At 41.6% G+C, this 16,122-nt stretch overlaps 1 long non-coding RNA gene across 1 annotated transcript; it reads left to right on the top strand.

Moving 5' to 3' along the window:
- Positions 1-2,585: 2,585 nt before the first annotated feature.
- On the top strand, positions 2,586-14,717 carry LOC118677182. Its single transcript, XR_004974346.1, has 3 exons — positions 2,586-2,708; positions 5,905-5,977; positions 14,022-14,717. It is a non-coding gene; the product is annotated as an uncharacterized LOC118677182 (long non-coding RNA).
- The last annotated feature ends 1,405 nt before the right edge of the window (positions 14,718-16,122 follow it).

Raw genomic sequence — 16,122 nt, 5'->3', positions numbered from 1 at the left:
CTTACCGCCCGCCTGCAGTGGAGGCTGGAGCGGTTCCTGCCACCACTGCTGCACTTGCCAGCTCTGAGCCCAACTTCTGGCTAAGCAGTGTTCACCCTGTGGGAGCCCACTGACCACCAGGGGCAGCTCCTGCATTGAACGTCTGCCTTTAGTGGTCAGTGCTCATCATAGTGACTGGATGTTCTGCCATTTGGTCGATTTGCATATTAGGGTTTTATTATATAGGATGCTCTCATATATATTAAAAAACCTCTAACAATGATGGTAGAGCTTGTAGTGATATAATCATTATCTTTAGGCAAATATTAATGGAAGCTTCTGATCTAGATTGAAAAGTAGGTAAAAGCTGTATTTGCCTACTCCCAGAACCACTTCAAAATTACAACTAAACTACAGAACAACCATCATTGAGAGCCTCCTCAAGTATAGCTGAACAGAAGTCCAATAAACTAAGGATATACAGAAGAAGCCATGCTGAGACTTATAAGAGGGGTGGAAGGTAGAATGGGCTGGTCCCATACCCACATGTGGTGGTTAAAAATACAGAGGCATATTTTGGCTACAGAGGTTCCCCTCTGTGGAGCAAGGAGTCCCAGTCCCATACAAGGCTCCCAGCCCAAGGTTCCAGTGCCAGGAAGAGAGATTGTCATAACTTCTAGCTGTAAAAACAAGCAGGGATTGTGGCTGAGTGAGATGGATTGCTGCTGGAGTTCCAGACATTCCTCTTAAATGGCCTATGCATGGACTTACTCAGACTCACTTATGCTGAGTACTGTGTTGAGCAGCAGGACAAAAGGTGCCAAGGGCCCTTGCTGGATTTGCACAATGGTTAGAGTGTCAGCCTGTGGACTGAAGGGTTGTGGCTTTGATTCCTGGTCAGGGGCACGTACCTTAGTTGCAGGCTTGATACTGAAGGCAACCAATCAATGTGCCTCTCTCACATCAATGTTTCTCTCTCTCTCCACTCTCCCTTCCAGTCTCTCTAAAAATCAATGAAAAATATATCCTTGGGTGAGGATTTAAAAAAAAAATGGTACCAAGGACACACAGGGAGAAACTGAATTGCCTGGCTTCTTTATATTCCAGAACACTGATTTGATTCTCAGCTTCATCTACTCTACTGTTGATCCCCTGTAAATTATTCTTCATTTTAGTTAGTGTATCTTTCATTTCTGATTAGTCCTGTTTTATGCTGTTGAGGTTCTCAATAAGTTCACTGAATATTTTTATCACCAGTATTTTGAACTCTACATCTAGTAGATTGCTTGTCTTCCTTTTGTTGAGTTATTTTTCTGGAGTTTTGTTCTGTTCTTTCATTTGGGACATGTTTCCTTGTCTCCTCGTTTTGGCAGCCTTCCTGTGTTTGTTTCTATGAATTAAGTAGAGCTGCTGTTTCCTGGGCTTGGTAGAGTGGCCTTATGTAGTAGGTGTTCTGTAGGGTCTAATGGCACAGCCTCCCTGATCACTGAAGCTGGGCACTCAAGGTGTAACTCCCCCTGCTCCCCATATAGGCTGTGTGTACCTTCTTATTGTAGTTGAGCCTTGACTGCTTTGACATGTCAATGGGAGGGAATTACTTCCAGGCCAATCAGCTGCAAGGACTGGCCGCAACCATTGACCACTGATATCTGACCATCATGGAGGAACAGCTCTGCAGGAGTCCACCCCACAGAGCAGTACTTGCTTAAGCAGGGCTCTGGTGCCTGCTGAGTCTGCCCCTTGAGTGTGTTGTTTGTGGAGGCAGTTGGGTGGTGATGCTTCGCCATGTTCTGATGCTGTCTCCTGGGTGCACTGGCTCTGGGGCTTCCCAGAAGGTGCAGGCCAAGGTCAGCTGCCACCTGTGTTCTACCTGGGCCCAACTAGCATGAGCTATAAAGTGATTTGCTCATGGCTGCTTATTGTGCTGGGCTTGGAGGTGCCCTGGCAAGGCCATGCTGCAAACTACGACTGGCTGCTACTAGTGCTGTGTCTAGGGTCACTTAGCAAGAGGTACAGGGCATGTTGAGACCAGATGCAGCTTGTTTGATATATTTTAGGAAAGTCTGAAGCATGAGTCAAGTCAGGCCATTCAGATGGATAAACCGCTAGAAACAGCCTTGGGTGGGCTTGAAAGTTGTCTGGAAGGGCAGAATTCTCCAAGACAGAAGTGCTGGCAGAAGCCATTGGGGTCAGCCTTTGCTGACCCCTACCTCTGCAGGGTCAGGTAGGCACTGTATCTGAGTCTCCATCAACTTGGCTAACACTGTTGGTCCATCCCTGGTTAATCCCCGTGACCCTGCCCCACTCAAGCAGCTTCCGGTGGCTTTTCCATACAAAGGGCTTACCTTGGCTCATGCTGTGGAATTTCCTAAAATCTATCAAAGGTTCACAAACTTCAAACAAGAAGCATTTGGCTTTGGGATACCTCATACCTCTTGCTAAGCAGTCCCAACTCCTGGCAGCCTGCCTCAGTTTACAGCATGATCTCTTCTGGGTACCCCCAAGCCCACTACAAGTACCAACCATCTGCATATCATTTTGTAGCTCATACCAGGTGGCCCTGGTTTGGGCACAGGCATCAGCTGACCTAGGCCTGCATTTTCTTCCAGGAGGCCCCGGAGGCAGTGTACCTAGTGGACATCTTCAGACCACATTGAAGCACCAGCCAACCTCTCCCACAAGAGACACACTCAAGGGGTGGACTCAGCAGGCACCAGAGACCTTCTGAAGTAAGTCCTGCTCCTGTTCCATAGGGTGGGTCCCTACACAATTGATCCTCTACAGTGGTTGAAGCCAATCCTCTCAGCCAGTTGGCCTAGGGGTAAATCTCTCCCCTTGAGATGCCAAGAGCAATCAAGGCTCAGCAACAATAGGGGGTGTGCACAACCCACATTGGGGGAGGGGGGCACATGTTGAGTGCTCAGCTTGGGTGATCAAGGAGGCTGTGCCACTGGACGCTACAAAACACCTACTACATTAGGCCACTCTACCAAGCCTGGGAGACGTAGCAGCTCTACCTAATACATAGAAAAACAAACACAGGAAGGCTGCCAAAAGAAGAAGAGTGCTGGCCAGGTGGCTCAGTTGGTTGTAGCATTATCCCATACACCAAAAGATTGCAGGTTCAATTCCTGGTCAGGCCACATACCTAGATTGCAGGTTTGATCCCTGATTGGGGTGTGTATAGGAGGCAACTGATCAATGTTTCTCATTGATGTTTCTCTCCCTTCCTCTCTGAAATCAATAAAAATATATTTAAATATATTAAAATGAATAAATAAATAAGTAAATAATAAATAAACAAATAAATAAAATAAGCAAATAAGATGGAAACAAATTCCTAAATACAGAGTTAAGCAGTTGTTGGATGGGAGGAGGTTTGGGAGGATGGGGGAAAAGGGGAAGGGATTAAGAAGTACACATTGGTAATTACAAAATAGTCATGGGCATGTAAAGTATCGCATAGGGAATATACTCAACAATATTGTAATAACTATGGCCCCAGCCATAGAGCGTCGGCCTGTGGACTGAAGGGTCCCGGGTTTGATTCTGGTCAAGGGCAGGTACCTTGGTTGCGGGCTCCTTCCCGCCCGAGACCTGGTCGGGGTTGGAGGCAGCCAGTCGATGTGTTTCTCTTTGTCTTTCCTTCTCTCTTCCACTCTCCCCAAAAAAATCAATGGAAAATATCCTTGGGTGAGGATTAACAAAAAAATAATAATATTGTAATAACTATGTACAGTGTCAGATGGGTGGGAGATTTAGCAGGGTGATAAATTTCTAGGTTGTATAAATGTCTAATCACTATGTTTATACCCACAACTAATATAATATTGCATGTAGATTGTCATTAAAAAATAAAAAATTATATTTAAAAAAAAAGGGAAAAGAGAGATTAGTAACTGGCTACAAGATCATGTTTACTTTTTGCTAAAAGTTAGTTAAGAATCTGACACTCTGGTGTGCCGGGTGGCTTTCGGACACAACCTGTTTTTATTACTGTGCACATCCCTTTTTGGCAGTGATCCATTTTATTGCTCAGAAATGGTGGATTTTTTGATATAATTACTATGACACTAAAATCTCTTTCTGCTAAAAAAATAAAAGAATTGCAAAGTGGAGACAATATGATGATTATTTCCAGGTAATATAACTGCATATCTAGATAATCCAAGAGTATGATTAGAAAAATAAAACTAATAAAATAAATAAATACATAAATAAAATCTCTTTCTGCTAAATGCAATATGGTATATGGACTGCCTCCTGGAACAGAAAACAGACATTTGTGGAAAACAAATTAAATCTGGACAGTGTCCAAAATTTAGTTAATAGTAATGTACCAATATTGGTTCTTAGTTTTGAAAAATGTATTATGGTGATGTAAAATGTTTACATTAACTGAAATTGAATGAGGTTATATAGAAACACTCTGTATTATTTCTGCAACATTTCCATAAATCTAAAATTATTCCAGAAGAAAATTTTTTTTTAATTTCTTTTAAAAAATCTCTTTCTGATCCTCACTTAACAAACTATTTGAATTATTTTTAGGTAAAAGAAATTAAGCTACTAACTGTCAAAAAACACATTTTCTAAATATCTAGAACAGGCATTTACTTTCTATTCCTTGAACTTATATGTACAGAGTTTTTACTTGAGTACTTTGCACTTGATGATATGTTATTTTAATAACAATCCTCAAATAATTTCATGGATGACTGATCTCATCCACCTCCACCCTCCTCCAGAGCACTTAATGCAGTGTGCTGCAGGAAGTAGGCATTCAGAGCTTGGATTTCTCTGACTAACCAACTGACTCAATGTGCTACCTGTAATTATGTTTTAAAATTTATTCTGAGCAGTTCTAGGAATTCAAGGGGATAAAGTCAAAATCAACTAACTATTCAACTTAGGTTTGCATAAATTGTCTAGAGTGAATAGACTTCATCAAAACTTGTCAAAATGCAGAATTTGTCAGTGGAAACCAGAATATCAAAATTTTTAATCATCCATATGAAACACACTCGAGGCTGAAGGTGAATAGTTCATGGTGAAGTTAACATTTCTAAAATAAATTTTGGGCTGAACGGAAAGTTATCTGTCTTCTTTCATGCTTTCTGTTTTATTGTATTTTGTGTTTTAAAGTACTTAAGGATAACATGTTATCTTGCTCTGGCTATAGATATATGTTGAGAAATTCTGAAAAAGGCCTGTAATAGAAGAAACTATTTATCTCCCTTATCTTTTTTGGTAATATGTATGTAAACTAAAGCCAAAACTACTTTAAAATACCAAGACTTATGATATATCTAACATTAGAGATTCTCAAAGTCTTTCCAATGTATCATCTGAATCCTTCTAAAATTTTTGATTTATAAAATAAATAAAATTTATTTATAAAAATAAAAGTTTATAAAAATTTTTTTATAAATAAACTAGAGGCCCAGTGCATGAATTCATGCATGGGTAGGTTCCCTCAGCCTGGCTAGCCATCGGGGCCGATTGAGGCCGTCTCACCCAGTCCTGATCGGGGTGATGGGGGCTGGTTTGCCGGGGAGGGACCACAGGAGGGACCATGAGAGGGCTCCAGGGTGTGTCCAGCCCTCTTGCCCAGTCCCAATCGGTCGGACCCCAGCAGCAAGCTAACCTACCCCTTGGTGGTCAGACACTTAGCATATTATGCTTTTATTACATAGGATGCGAGGCAGGAATGATCCCCACTTTTCCAGTGGGAAAATAAAAATTTGAAGAGTTTAAAAACAGCACCAGATAAACCAAGAATCATAATTCTTAGGCCAAAGCTCTTTCAACTAATCATGTGTCATGTACTTAGATTCATATTATTTAGAATGAATTGTTAAGTGAACAACCCCATACATCTGCATATACTCATTTTCTTTTCTTGATTCTGCAATGAATGTTCAGGAACAAAGCACTTGATGAAGTGCAATGTGGATCCCTTAAAAGAGGCAGATGCATGAAGTTTGGAGCAGTAAATGTAAGAGCAATATTTTTCACTTAACCATTTCAACCCATGTTTTCTATTGCAGAGATGGTAGAGGTTAATACAATTTTGGCAAAATAAGTTTAAGTAAAAAATATGTATATTTGATGCATTGTTTTCCATATATATAATTAAACTATGCAGATTTAACTCAGGAGCTCACAATTATAGGAAGTGGGAAAGAATTATCTTTATGATTTCCTGAAGTGAGGTACTAAATTGGAAATTATTTGGTTGACACAATTACAAAATTGTTGGTCATAAGCCAGGGAGAATTTTGATTTTTCTTCCAGGTTTCTCTCTCAGGAATAAAATAGTTTTCAAATATTTGGACTAGATTTCACATTGAAATCATTCATAGGGAGATTTCATATTCGGCTGCCATTTGAATTACTAGAACACTGTGCCTCTAGCCTTATACAAAATGAAGATGTACCTAATGTACTTTACATAGCTGATAAAAGATACTATTTCATATTTTATCTAAAACTAGCATAAACATCTTAGCATTTGTTGAGAAACTAACATCTAGCATAGAGTGGTCAGGGTTTGCTATTCTAGATAAGGAAACACAGTGTGTTATATACAGAGGAACATTGTATTGTCATATCACACATTTAAATAGGAGTCATGGTATTTATCCATAGGCATCTTCACTAAAAATGGAAGTCTCCCTAAACTTGGAAATGTACTTAATGAGTGTAACACATTTAGTCCATATACACTATTAAGTAAGATGATTCTATTATTCATTTATTCAAGAAATATTTCTGAACCCTCACAATCAAGCATGGCATTGTGAGGAAGCCAAAGAACAAAACACAACATAAGGCCCCTTTCTGCAAGGACTTTAATATAATGAAGAATCAGAACATACAACATAAAATCTTATACCTCAATTCAGGCATTAAATAGCACTGGAAAAGAACAGTAGAAGTTAGAAGATTATATCTATCAATAAGTGCTGTGGTATTAAATAAAAAGGGAGCCCTGGTTTTGGGAAGTAATGTATTTTAATGGTTAGGAACATAGGTTTAATTTTTAAAATCTTTATAGTACACTAGTGGCCGGTGCATGAAATTCGTGCACGGGGGGTGGGGGGGGTTGTCCCTCAGCCTGGTCTGCACCCTCTTCAATCTGGGAGCCCTCGGTGGATGTCTGACTGCTGGTTTAGGGGACATCCCTCTAACAATCCAGGACCACTGGCTCCTAAACGCTTGCCTGCCTGCCTGCCTGCCTGATTGCCCTCTAACTGCTCCCCTGCCAGTCTGATTGCCCCCAACTGCCCTCCCCTGCTGGCCCGATCACCCCCAAGGCTTTTATTAGTATAGATATGACCCTTCAGAGAAAATTTCACTAACCCTGCTTTACAATAAGGGTTGGATGATTGAATCACTGGGGCCAGACACCAAGATTTCCTTTCTTTGAATAGTGGAGGGAATAATTATCTTGTCTTTAAGTTGCCCTGAACATCAAATGAGATAATGACATAGAAAAATATAAAAGCACCATATACAGGCAACTATCTTTTGTATGTACTGAAAAGACAATAAAGCGGTAAAATGAAAAACACTATTTTTATTCTCCCCCTTCCTTCCTTTACAGCCTTTATTTGAACTGTGAAATTTATAAAAATTTCACTCCTATTTTCATTTCTTTACATTCAGTATTATTTTGTATTAGTTTCAGGTTTTATATTAGTTGCAGACTAGTGGTTAGACAATCATATACTTTACAAAGTGTTCCCTGATATTTCCAGTACCACCTGGCATCATACCGTCATTACAACACTGTTGACTATATTCCCTATTTAAGTGACAATAGGTTTACAGGTTCCTTCCAGTCTTCCTTTTGTGTTGCTCACCCTTCCTTTTCTTTCTCACTTCCCTCATTTTCTGTATATAGTATCTCAATTGGCCCTCAAAGCTCAGCAAAGGCACTGGGACACGCTTAATCCATTTTACAGACCAGGAAACTGAGGCCAATTCCAGTTGGCTGCGGAACTTAACTCAGTGAGCCCTCACAGCCATGCTCTCTGCCCTTCCTAAGGGGCAGCGGGGGGACAAACAGAACAAACCCCATCAGGCTTCCAAGCCCCGTTCTCAAGCACCTCTTCATCACGAAGCTCCACATTCTTTCCTTTCCCCTGCCCCCACCCCCATTCTTTACTGTCCCCCCTTGTCTGGAGCAGGAGGTAGGCTTCGAACTCACGCGCAGGGGGGCGCCGCAGTGGGGCAGGGCAGGCGTGGGCTTGCTTTTGGGCCAAGGTAGGAGCAGGAGTCATCGCCTCTGAAGTGCAAAGGCTGCCCGGGTGAGGCCCGGCGCCTGGAGCTTCTCTGGATCCCACCAGTCAGTTGGGTACCCTGCAGTGTGGCATCCCTCCACTGAGGTGGCACCGCCCCTCAACCCACGCCTCAGGCTGCGGGTCTGCGCCCCTCTGCCCAGGCGTCCTTCCATGCCCCTTGTTCCCCGCCGGGCTGACCCACATCTTGGGGCCACTGCAGAACCTCGCTCTCCGCAGGTGAGGCAGATCCCAGCCGGCCGCCCCCTGCCCCCGCCTGAGCCCCCTCTGTGCACCCCACCTCGCCAGGTTTTTGCCTTTGATCTGTGGCATTGGTGACAGCACACGCCTAGCAAGCCTGGTACTGAGGGGCACAGGGTCAGTTCTTTGTCCAGAATGTTAGAGGTTGCAGTTGCATTTGCAGATGTTGCCCAGAGCCTGCTGGTGAAGGCAGCGCCTGTGTGGGGTGTCCTCATAGAGAGCCCGTGCGGAACCGCTCTGCGCCCCTTGGGCCACCGCCTCCTGGCTGGCCATTTCGCCAAAGCCTTGGTGCGGTGCTCGCCCAGGAGCAGCCCCTCAGGCGGCACCACAGTTGGCCTCCCACTGCTGCTAGGTCTCCACCCTCACCTGGGTCACCTCCTTTCTTCCACATTTGGTCTTCATCCATCCCACTCGCCTGCAGTTTTTGCACTCCAGGCCCAAAAGAAAAGGACCAAGGCCAAGAAGGACAAAGCCCAAAGGAAGTGAGCCTTGAACCCCCACATCCCATTCTCTGGATTTCCTCCCGCACCTCCTCTGTCACATCTTGAACAGGCCCTCTGCGGCCCAGCCACATGGCCTCCCCGCGGCCTGGTAGAGTCGGTCTCTGTGAAGCTGTGGGTCTGTGGCCAGACGCCCAGCCTGGGTCTCAGCAACCCCATGCCTGCTGGAAACGGCTGTGGAGGAGGACCAGAGCCTATTGGTCATTAGCTCCCCAACTCCAAAGGAGGCACCACAGACTCACATCCTGGCAGCAGGCCCCACTCCTCTCTCCCGCCTGCCCGCCCCCTGCCAAGCGGTCGTAACATTACAGAGTCCTGGCCTAATTTGCATATTCCTCTCTTATTATATAGGATAATATTATTGTCTATATTCATTATACTGTACTTGGATCTCTATGACTTATTTACTACTCAATGCAAGTTTATTCTCTTAAACACCATCACTCTTCTTCCAACAACCCAATGAATAGTAAGTAAGCCAAGCAATATACTAGATGCAGAGTTCAAAACACTGGAGATAAGGATGCTCAATGAACTTAGTAAGAACCTTGACAGCATAAAAAATGACCCATCAGAAATGAAGGATACACTAACTTAAATGAAGAATAATTTACAAAGAATCAACAGAAGAGTAGATGAAGCTGAGAATCAAATCAGTAATTTGGAATATAAGGAAGCAAAAAACACCTGATCAGAACAGGAAAAAAAGAAAAAAGAATCCAAAATATGAAGATAGTATAAGGAGCCTCTGGGACAACTTCAAGTAGATGAGTAATCACATCATGGGGTGCCAGAAGTAGAAGAGGGAGAGCAAGAAATTGAAAATGTATGTGAAAAAATAATGACAGAAAACTTCCCTAATCTGGTGAAAGAAATAGGCATACAAGTCCAGAAAGTGTAGAGAATCCCAAACAAGATGAACCCAAAGAGGTCCACACAGAGACACATCATAATACAAATGCAAAAGGTTAAAGACAAAGAGAAAATCCTAAAAGCAGCAAGAGAAAAGCAGTTAGTTATCTACAAGGGAGCTTTTATAAGACTGTCAACTGATTTCTCAATAGAAACTTTGCAGGATAGAAGGCATTGGCACAAAATATTCAAAGTGATAAAAAGCATGGCCCTACAACCAAGATAACTCTACCCAGCAAAGCTGTCATTTAAAATGGAAGGATAGACGAAGAACTTCCCAGACTAGAAAAAGCTAAAAGAGTTCATCACCACCAAACCAGTATTATATGAAATGTTAAAAGGTTTTCTTTAAGTAGAAGAGGGAAAAAAAGATAAAAAATATAAACAATAAAATGTCAATAAATACACATCTATCAACAATTTAATCTAAAAAGTGAAATAGATGAACAAGCAGAACAGAAACAGACTCATAAATATAGAGAACATTTTGATGGTTGCCAGATGGGAGGGGTATTGGCGAGATGGGTAAAAAAGGTGAAGGGGTTAAGAAGTACAAATTGGTTGTTATAGAATAGTCGTGGGGATGTAAAGTATAGCACAGGGAATATAGTCAATAATATTCTCATAACTATGCATAATATCAGATGGGTGTGAATATGTGTTTGACCTGTTTGTTCTATTAATTTTTCAGTTCCTTAAAGGTCCCACTATTGAAGTGGCTTTGAATAATTTCTTGAGTCCTGATAATTACATCACCAAAGAACCTAAATCCTGGAAATAAATAAGCTCAGGCAATATTTTTAGGGTCTATTCTATAAAATGATCCACTCTATAAAACCAAGTGGTTCATCAAAAATATGATGATATTTTGGAGTATAAACTTTACCACTACAGATATGAAATGAACATAAATAAAAATCAGCAAATACTGTTGGCAGAAAATGGTACACCATGCTTGCATGGAGATTAAGTAAGATTGAATATTCGGAAATTCCAATGAAAATCTTATGTCCTACCATGACCACTTTTCCCTCCCCACTGATATTCTACCCTTAGTAGAGAAATACTGCCTTAGTAAAGATTCTGAATAACTACCAACTACTATGCCTTCTATATATGATTCCAAGCAGAGTGGGCCCTTGGTGAATATTGGTGTCTTACTGGAAAATTCACTAGTTCATTCAACAACCATTTATACAGAAACTCCTCCCCCCCCCAAAAAAAAGCTCATAGATCTGTAGGGGATACAAGCATATAAAGAAATTATTACAACACAATAAAATATATTTTAAAAATAGAGTCATGTGCAAGATATATAATGGTGATACCAAGATGAAGAAGAAAACGTGGTGGAGGAGAGGATGATAGGTATCAGAAAGGCATGAAAAGTGTTTGAATTGAGTCAGTGAGTTCCAGGTAGACAAGGAATAAGGTAGGTAATTTCAAGCAGAGGGTGCTGCCTGTGTAAAAACTCATAAATATGAAATAGGGAAACATGTTCAAGAGCAGAAAATTGCATGAGATTATTAGGACATAAACTGCAGGGGAAAAAAGGAATTGAAGATTAAGCTGGAGGGATAGGCAACGATAAGAATATGAAGGAAGTTAGAGCTTTATTGGACAGAATAGGGAGTCAATGAACAGTTGTAAGCAGGGGAGTTCCACAATAAATATAATAGAACTCCAACTTCTCCCAATTGATTTTCACAATATTAAAAAGTAATCAAGCATATGAGATTTTTTATTTATCTAAAGTGGTCGTCTGTAGTGAGCATATATTGTTTACGTCTGCCCAGCATCCATTCTTTCTTTAATTTTTTTTGTAATAGCACTTTGATTTTCTTTTGAGGGTGGAGGCTTAATCTTTTCACAATGTGTACAATCTCCTACAACTATCCAATAAGTTATCCTACTCTCCTTAGCTGAAAGTTGAGCAAGAGATCTGAACAAGTTTCCTTCAATTCCTCCAGGAATTTAAATTTTGTAACGAGTGACTCAAGGATGGGAAAAGATTATAGCTGATCCATTTGGTGTCAGCACCCTGCCATGGTCAGCAAACTGCGGCTCGTGAGCCACATGCGGCTCTTTGGCCCCTTGAGTGTGGCTCTTCCACAAAATACCACGTGCAGGCGCGCACGAATAGTGCGATTGAAACTTTGTGGCCCATGCACAGAAGTTGGTATTTTGTGGAAGAGCCAGTATTTTGTGGAAGAGCCACACTCAAGGGGCCAAAGAACCGCATGTGGCTCGCGAGCCGCAGTTTGCCGAGCCGCAGTTTGCCAACCACTGCCCTAGAGGAAGCCCTACTTCTTGTTACTCAGGTCACCAAAATGACCAGAATTACCTTAGTCTTTTCCTTTTTGAAGCTAGGTGCTCCCAGATTACTTTTGATTGCTTGAATTTTCCCATAACCTTCCAATAAATTCCATTTTGCTGAGGTAATACAGTCTCAAACCAGGTTTGGTTTGCTTCCAAGCTAAGAACCATAATTTATACCTCACCTATGGGCAAGACCTTTACCTGCTGGAATTAGCTGGAAATTTTGTACTAAGGTTGTTTCACTTTACCAGTCAAGCAGCTTTTTACTGTCTAGGTCTTGCTGCTGCATTAGTATGCCGGCAAGAAGTGGGCTCAGGTTTGCCTTGCTCTCAGAACCTGCAGTCCTTCCTCTCTCTCCTCCTCTTCTCCCCTCAGCCACTACCCTGTAACAGAGGGAATCTCAACTAGTGAAAGTCTTCTTCCCCTTATATTTCTGACCAAGACACTTTTTTTATGTTTAGCATCGACGCTTTCACACCTTTCACAAAACCACTATGTTCTCCTAAGGTCCAGGAAGAGTCATAAGGGACTTGTAGGCCTCTTCTGCTTTCCACCTCGCCCCAAAGCTACTCAGAGGCAATAAACACATAATTTTCTAAGTGCTTGAATTGGGAAGCAGGTTGGAGGCACAAGAAAACTGAAAAAACACAAAAGAGGAAGATAAAAGAAGTTAGTACTTCAAAATACTTCAGTAGTTTAAAAATAAAAACACTTTTCAAGATACCTATTATTATGATTATTTACTAGAGGCTCAGTGCATTAAATTTGTGCATGGGGGACGGGAGGGAGGGTCCCTCAGCCCGACCTGTACCCTCTCCAATCCAGGATCCCTCAGGGGATGTCCTACTGATGGCTTTGGCCCACTCCCCGTGGTTCTCTGCTGTCTGCGGGGCCCGCTTGGCAGCTCCCGGATCGCCGGGGCGATGGCCAAGCAGATACTGCTCTCAGCAGCCACCCCCAGGACTGGAGGACTCCAGCGGGGCTGAGAGGACTGGGTGCTGCCATCTTTTGCATTGGAGTGATGGTTAATTTGCATATTACTCTTTTATTAGATAGGATTATATTTTTATTTATATATTTTGTGTTATTTTATATTTTACTCACGGATGGAAAGCATTCATTTATTACTAGATATATTGGGTTGTTTCTCTGGGTAGAGGCTCTTCTTAGTCACTGTAATGACAGCAATGATTATGCCTGCGTCCAAAGTTGAACAATCTTTTTAAAAAAATTTACCTTTATTATTGAAAGTATTACAAATACCCCCCTTTTTTTCCCTATTGATCCTCCCTCTACCTGGCCCTTCCCAGGGCTTCACCACACTATTGTCTGTGTCCATGGGTTATGTATATATGTTCTTTGGTTAATCTCTCCTGCCCCCACCCCAGCCAGTCTATCCTATTCACTGGCTTGTGGGTCATCCACAAGATATTGTCCTTAGTAATCTTTTTCATGCACATTTTCGGACCTCTGGCATTCAAAGGTTTCCTGTATGTTTTTATGTAATATCAAAGCCAGGAGGTGGAATGTGTGGGGGGTGCAATAAATGACTGGGAATGTGTTAATATGTTTCATAACTGGAATTTATAATGGTGGGCTTTTCTTCTTAAGTCTCCATCTCTGCCACATTTTGAAATAATTTTTACCAGGTCATACAGATATTTTCATAGAACCAGGGCTCAAGGGAGATAAATGATTCCTCCTCTAATGCTGATCACACTCTCATTCTCCCTTCTCATTTCATTCTTTTTCCTTTTTTATATAGAAACTTGGAATTTTGCAGTACAGAGAAAAAGGAGTAAAAGAGGAAGAGAAAAAGCAACAAAAGAAGAAAAAGTCATTACCTATATGTGGAATCTAATGAACAAAATAAACTCATGAACAAAATGGAACCAGAAGCATGGACACATGGAACAGACTGGCTGGTGCCCAAGCGGAGGGGGATGTTACTAAATAAAGAAGGTGAAGGGATTAGCTAAAGAACATATAATATATGTCATATATGCATACCCCATGGACATGGACAGTAATGTGGGAAAGGCCAGGGGAGGGGGAGGCAGGAGTGGGTGGAGGTGGGCAAAGAGAACAAGTGGAAAGGGGAACACCTGCAATAAGGTCAACATTAAAAATGTTTTATAATAAAAAGGAAGAAAATTCTAGTAAAGGAAGCTGAAGAGAAAGATGAAAATTTGAAAAAGGAGGAACCAATGCTCATAAAATATTTTTAAAATATTCAAAAGCAAATGACTAGAACTAGGCAACACAAAAGTGTCGCTTATCTCTCATCCTCTCTTTTTATATCTGCATCCCCACTACCATCCATCTCTCCCTCTTCCAGCCTTTCTGACCAGGACATTTTACAAAAGTCAATAGTTTTGGGCATGTTTTTTTCAATATACATATTAGAGCTATTGCTTGTCATTACATGGGTGCCTCTAATTATTATTATTATTTAAAAAAAATATCTTTATTGATTTAAGAGAGAGAAAGGGAGAGGGAGAGAGAGAGAGAGAGAGAGAGAGATGGAAACAATGATGAGAGAGAATCATTGACTAGCTGCCTCCTGCACGCCCCCTACTGGGGATCAAGTCCACAACCCCAGGCATATGCCCTTAGTGGGAATAAAACCATGACCTGGTTTGTTGCTCGATGCTCCACCACGGAGCCACACGGGCCAGGCAAGGGGGCCTCTAATTAAAAAGAGAACTGCTTCTAATGCTTTATTAGTAGTAGTTGTCAAGTCAGCCTTCTTGCAAGAGACTACCTGAGAGGACAATCCAAGAAGGGAATCAAGCTGAATGCACCTCTTACTACTGTCCTCAGGATGGAGGTAAGCTTCTGCCCTGGACCTCATAAAGTCATTTTTTATTTTGTTCTGTGTTTCTATTTTAAGGATCTTTACCTGCATATTGTTGGTATTATTTAAAAACTTCTGTTTAGCTTCAGCTATTTTCTTGGATGATATGAATGTAGTTTATGATAATACAAATGATACTTTTCTTAAGAGAGATGGCAAACAAAACTTAGTTCATTTCTTTTATTATAGGTTTGCCTTCTAAGGAGAGGCCACCCTGAGATGAAGGTAGCATTATTTAAGCTAGCAAATATCATTTGCTTGTGGTGTTCTGGTATTCCTTTCTTTCTTTTTTTTTTTTTTAACTTCCCGGTATAATAATAAATCTTTTTCCTTTCATCGCGTCAGCTTAGAAGAGGAGAGTGAGAGGTGGCTGCCTCCAATGATGGGACCTCTTTCTTTGGAAAATTGTTGTAATAATTACCCAGGCTTTGATGTCTGTGTTTCCATATGTGTTGCCATTCCTTGATGCTAGAAGTGATTTTCCTCATAACCTCTTATCCTCATAACTTTACTTCCCGGAGGCAAAGGACGTGCTCTGAGCCTGACAGCATTATGAAACTCCTGGGCTTGTCTGGCCCATCCCTCCACAGAGCGCACCACCTAGGACAGGACATTATGAAAATGAAGTTGCCACTGACTGGAAGTCAGTAGTGATCTGCTGGGTTCAGATGAACTCAAACAAGCATGGAACCCCGAAGGCCAGGCTGTGGAAGGTCATCTCTGAACCTCCTTGAAGTAAGTTTTCAGACAGATTATTACTTATTTAGTGTTGGTTTCTGAGGTGCCACTTCATTGGTTTTTTAAAAGTCTGATGCTCGGCATCGAAACACGAGGTCTCTAAGTTGAGGGCCTTGCTGAATGAGGGTGATCATTGGCAGACTCTCCATTTTATTTTTTTTTTCTCTTTGCAGAAGTGTCTTTTTCCTTTGTTGATGTTTTACACAAAGTGTTTGGTAGAAACACTTCCAAGAAATTACTTCCCAAAAAGAAAAAGCAGAGTTGAAGGGCA

The sequence above is a fragment of the Myotis myotis genome, unplaced genomic scaffold (assembly GCF_014108235.1).
Source record: "Myotis myotis isolate mMyoMyo1 unplaced genomic scaffold, mMyoMyo1.p scaffold_m19_p_2, whole genome shotgun sequence".
Lineage (NCBI taxonomy): Eukaryota > Metazoa > Chordata > Mammalia > Chiroptera > Vespertilionidae > Myotis > Myotis myotis.
This window is presented reverse-complemented; position numbering and strand designations above follow the sequence as displayed.